A 5,933-nucleotide genomic window follows, 5' to 3' on the forward strand; every position below is an offset into this window, starting at 1 on the left:
AAAATCAGCAAGACACAGGCACCCCAAAGTTTAGGGCTGCTCTGTTGACAAGAACCTCCACTTCGTTACACCTTAAATATCCCAGGAAAGAGAAAAATGGATAAAGAAGTTGTGGTCCTTATGTACAATGGAATATCACTCAGCCATGAAATCAACGTCATAAGGCTAGTAGCAGCATGATGAGTGGATTTAGGTACGACGATTCTAAGTGAAATAAGTCACACAGAAAAGGACACTTATCATAAGATATCACTTATCGAGGGAATGTAAAAACCGCTACCCTTGAACTGAATTACAAAACAGGACAGAGTCACACGTTTAGAAAACACACTATGGCTGCTAAACGGGAAAGGTGAGGTGGGGTGATGCATAAAACAAGGGTTTCAAATTAGCTCAGATACCGTTCCATAAACCCAATAGGTAATAGACAAGACCTACTCCTTGCTCAGTGAATTGGACTCAACAACCCCTATTCACCGCCCAAGAATATATCTGACTAGTAAGAATCTTAAAACCTATGTATTGATATCTCTCTGTAAGTGAGTCAAGTGGGTGTAAAGCGGCATAAACACAGCAGTGAAAAGCAGCTACACCCCATTGTAAAAATCAATTACTTTTAAAATCCCGTGAAACAAAGACAGTGAAAGAGAGAGACATTCTTACAAAATTCGTTCAGGGGCTGTGATGCCACCTGGATTGACCATATCTAGACCCACAGCTGATTTAGACATAAGGGTGGACACTCTTGGGGCTGAGAGGTTGGGTGAGGTTGGGTGAGGAAACGCAGACCCTTTAAAGTAATACTGCGTGGTGCCCATCCCATGGGTCCCAAATCTCCAGGTTCAAGGGCATCTTCCTACATCGAAAACATGCATGAGAAACCCAGAAGATGGTACACCGTGTGATCGGGCAAGGTTTCCAAAACGCACCTCATTTCTCATCTCCTTGTGCTCGGGTTCGCCATTCCAGCCGCTTTACTAGCAATCTCCCTCCTTGGAGAATCAGCACCTTTAACCTCCTGTTCCGTACAGGTTGCAATTTGTCCTGAGGATGAACGGGAAGAAGGGGAACCAATGAGAGACTAGCTCTAGGTGTTGGGACAGGCACAGGTCACTCTATTTTCCCATCAGGAAGAAGAATTAACCACAGGCTCAGCCTGCCGCCCGGGACCAGAATAGGGCCTGAAGCAATCCTGCGCTTTTGCGGCCAGCTCCCAAGAAAGCGAGTTGAAAAATGGAGCTCAGGGGCACTGCAATTCACAAACCTGCAGACTTATAAATGATAACTCTCGTCCACAAATATATTGAGGGAAGGCAACGAAGAGGATTTGAAAGCAAGGCAGAATTGCAGGAAACAGATCTCAGGAGGGAGATTCGAATCGCCTTTAAAGAACAGGAAAAGCGGCAAAACCTCGACAATGATGCCCTTGGCCAAAAAGGGCGGATGCGTTTTTTCCTGAATATATTCAGGAAAAAACGCATCCGCCCTTTTTGGCCAACCAAGCAACCTGGAAAGGCAAATCAGCGCTACAAAGAAGTCTCGCTTCCCATCGGTCAAAAGGGCCATGCTGAATAAAGTGTCAAAACCAGAAATGCAGGACAGGCCATGGAGAAACGGGAGCCTGGCTACGCTGATGGGCGGGATGTAAATTGCCAACAGCCACTCTGGAGAAGTGTACGGTGTGTCCTGAAAGATCTAGAAAACTCAGCATAGAGAGCATAGGGCACTTCCACTCATGGGCGTATAAATTGGGAAAACTAAAAATCAGCAAGACACAGGCACCCCAAAGTTTAGGGCTGCTCTGTTGACAAAAACCTCCACTTCGTTACACCTTAAATATCCCAGGAAAGAGAAAAATGGATAAAGAAGTTGTGGTCCTTATGTACAATGGAATATCACTCAGCCATGAAATCAACGTCATAAGGCTAGTAGCAGCATGATGAGTGGATTTAGGTACGACGATTCTAAGTGAAATAAGTCACACAGAAAAGGACACTTATCATAAGATATCACTTATAGAGGGAATGTAAAAACCGCTACCCTTGAACTGAATTACAAAACAGAACAGAGTCACACGTTTAGAAAACACACTATGGCTGCTTAACGGGAAAGGTGAGGTGGGGTGATGCATAAAACAAGGGTTTCAAATTAGCTCAGATACCGTTCCATAAACCCAGTAGGTAATAGACAAGACCTACTCCTTGCTCAGTGAATTGGACTCAACACCCCCTATTCACCGCCCAAGAATATATCTGACTAGTAAGAATCTTAAAACCTATGTATTGATATCTCTCTGTAAGTGAGTCAAGTGAGTGTAAAGCGGCATAAACACAGCAGTGAAAAGCAGCTAAATCTCATTATAAAAATCAATTACTTTTAAAAACCCGTGAAACAAAGACAGTGAAAGAGAGAGAAATTCTTACAAAATTCGTTCAGGGACTGTGATGCCACCTGGATTGACCATATCTAGACACACAGCTGATTGAGACATAAGGGTGGACACTCTTGGGGCTGAGAGGTTGGGTGAGGTTGGGTGAGGAAACTCAGACCCTTTAAAGCAATACTGCGTGGTACCCATCCCATGGGTCCCAAATCTCCAGGTTCAAGGGCATCTTCCTACATCGAAAACATGCATGAGAAACCCAGAAGATGGTACACCGTGTGATTGGGAAAGATTTCCAAAACGCACCTCATTTCTCATCTCCTTGTGCTCGGGTTCGCCATTCCAGCCGCTTTACTAGCAATCTCCCTCCTTGGAGAATCAGCACCTTTAACCTCCTGTTCCGTACAGGTTGCAATTTGTCCTGAGGATGAACGGGAAGAGGGGGAACCAATGAGAGACTAGCTCTAGGTGTTGGGACAGGCACAGGTCACTCTATTTTCCCATCAGGAAGAAGAATTAACCACAGGCTCAGCCTGCCGCCCGGGACCAGAATAGGGCCTGAAGCAATCCTGCGCTTTTGCGGCCAGCTCCCAAGAAAGCGAGTTGAAAAATGGAGCTCAGGGGCACTGCAATTCACAAACCTGCAGACTTATAAATGATAACTCTCGTCCACAAATATATTGAGGGAAGGCAACGAAGAGGATTTGAAAGCAAGGCAGAATTGCAGGAAACAGATCTCAGGAGGGAGATTCGAATCGCCTTTAAAGAACAGGAAAAGCGGCAAAACCTCGACAATGATGCCCTTGGCCAAAAAGGGCGTACGCGTTTTTTCCTGAATATATTCAGGAAAAAACGCATCCGCCCTTTTTGGCCAACAAAGCAACCTGGAAAGGCAAATCAGCGCTACAAAGAAGTCTCGCTTCCCATCGGTCAAAAGGGCCATGCTGAATAAAGTGTCAAAACCAGAAATGCAGGACAGGCCATGGAGAAACGGGAGCCTGGCTACGCTGATGGGCGGGATGTAAATTGCCAACAGCCACTCTGGAGAAGTGTACGGTGTGTCCTGAAACATCTAAAAAACTCAGCTTAGAGAGCATAGGGCACTTCCACTCATGGGCCCCAATAAATTGGGAAAACTAAAAATCAGCAAGACACAGGCACCCCAAAGTTTAGGGCTGCTCTGTTGACAAGAACCTCCACTTCGTTACACCTTAAATATCCCAGGAAAGAGAAAAATGGATAAAGAAGTTGTGGTCCTTATGTACAATGGAATATCACTCAGCCATGAAATCAACGTCATAAGGCTAGTAGCAGCATGATGAGTGGATTTAGGTACGACGATTCTAAGTGAAATAAGTCACACAGAAAAGGACACTTATCATAAGATATCACTTATCGAGGGAATGTAAAAACAGCTACCCTTGAACTGAATTACAAAACAGAACAGAGTCACACGTTTAGAAGACACACTATGGCTGCTTAACGGGATAGGTGAGGTGGGGTGATGCATAAAACAAGGGTTTCAAATTAGCTCAGATACCGTTCCATAAACCCAATAGGTAATAGACAAGACCTACTCCTTGCTCAGTGAATTGGACTCAACACCCCGTATTCACCGCCCAAGAATATATCTGACTAGTAAGAATCTTAAAACCTATGTATTGATATCTCTCTGTAAGTGAGTCAAGTGGGTTAAAGCGGCATAAACACAGCAGTGAAAAGCAGCTACACCCCATTATAAAAATCAATTACTTTTAAAATCCCGTGAAACAAAGACAGTGAAAGAGAGAGAAATTCTTACAAAATTCGTTCAGGGGCTGTGATGCCACCTGGATTGACCATATCTAGACCCACAGCTGATTGAGACATAAGGGTGGACACTCTTGGGGCTGAGAGGTTTGGTGAGGTTGGGTGAGGAAACGCAGACCCTTTAAAGTAATACTGCGTGGTGCCCATCCCATGGGTCCCAAATCTCCAGGTTCAAGGGCATCTTCCTACATCGAAAACATGCATAAGAAACCCAGAAGATGGTACACCGTGTGATCGGGCAAGGTTTCCAAAACGCACCTCATTTCTCATCTCCTTGTGCTCGGGTTCGCCATTCCAGCCGCTTTACTAGCAATCTCCCTCCTTGGAGAATCAGCACCTTTAACCTCCTGTTCCGTACAGGTTGCAATTTGTCCTGAGGATGAACGGGAAGAGGGGGAACCAATGAGAGACTAGCTCTAGGTGTTGGGACAGGCACAGGTCACTCTATTTTCCCATCAGGGAGAAGAATTAACCACAGGCTCAGCCTGCCGCCCGGGACCAGAATAGGGCCTGAAGCAATCCTGTGCTTTTGCGGCCAGCTCCCAAGAAAGTGAGTTGAAAAATCGAGCTCAGGGGCACTGCAATTCACAAACCTGCAGACTTATAAATGATAACTCTCGTCCACAAATATATTGAGGGAAGGCAACGAAGAGGATTTGAAAGCAAGGCAGAATTGCAGGAAACAGATCTCAGGAGGGAGATTCGAATCGCCTTTAAAGAACAGGAAAAGCGGCAAAACCTCGACAATGATGCCCTTGGCCAAAAAGGGCGGATGCGTTTTTTCCTGAATATATTCAGGAAAAAACGCATCCGCCCTTTTTGGCCAACCAAGCAACCTGGAAAGGCAAATCAGCGCTACAAAGAAGTCTCGCTTCCCATCGGTCAAAAGGGCCATGCTGAATAAAGTGTCAAAACCAGAAATGCAGGACAGGCCATGGAGAAACGGGAGCCTGGCTACGCTGATGGGCGGGATGTAAATTGCCAACAGCCACTCTGGAGAAGTGTACGGTGTGTTCTGAAACATCGAAAAAACTCAGCTTAGAGAGCATAGGGCACTTCCACTCATGGGCGTATAAATTGGGAAAACGAAAAATCAGCAAGACACAGGCACCCCAAAGTTTAGGGCTGCTCTGTTGACAAGAACCTCCACTTCGTTACACCTTAAATATCCCAGGAAAGAGAAAAATGGATAAAGAAGTTGTGGTCCTTATGTACAATGGAATATCACTCAGCCATGAAATCAACGTCATAAGGCTAGTAGCAGCATGATGAGTGGATTTAGGTACGACGATTCTAAGTGAAATAAGTCACACAGAAAAGGACACTTATCATAAGATATCACTTATCGAGGGAATGTAAAAACCGCTACCCTTGAACTGAATTACAAAACAGGACAGAGTCACACGTTTAGAAAACACACTATGGCTGCTAAACGGGAAAGGTGAGGTGGGGTGATGCATAAAACAAGGGTTTCAAATTAGCTCAGATACCGTTCCATAAACCCAATAGGTAATAGACAAGATCTACTCCTTGCTCAGTGAATTGGACTCAACAACCCCTATTCACCGCCCAAGAATATATCTGACTAGTAAGAATCTTAAAACCTATGTATTGATATCTCTCTGTAAGTGAGTCAAGTGGGTGTAAAGCGGCATAAACACAGCAGTGAAAAGCAGCTACACCCCATTGTAAAAATCAATTACTTTTAAAATCCCGTGAAACAAAGACAGTGAAAGAGAGA

The 5,933-nt window shown here is 44.8% G+C and overlaps 1 long non-coding RNA gene across 1 annotated transcript; it reads left to right on the top strand.

Moving 5' to 3' along the window:
* The first annotated feature begins 1,042 nt into the window (after positions 1-1,042).
* Positions 1,043-4,660, top strand: LOC309657466. Its single transcript, XR_014261820.1, has 2 exons — positions 1,043-1,091; positions 4,613-4,660. It is a non-coding gene; the product is annotated as an uncharacterized lncRNA (long non-coding RNA).
* Positions 4,661-5,933: the final 1,273 nt, after the last annotated feature.

Source organism: Balaenoptera physalus (genome assembly GCF_965194825.1).
Source record: "Balaenoptera physalus genome assembly, chromosome: 3".
Lineage (NCBI taxonomy): Eukaryota > Metazoa > Chordata > Mammalia > Artiodactyla > Balaenopteridae > Balaenoptera > Balaenoptera physalus.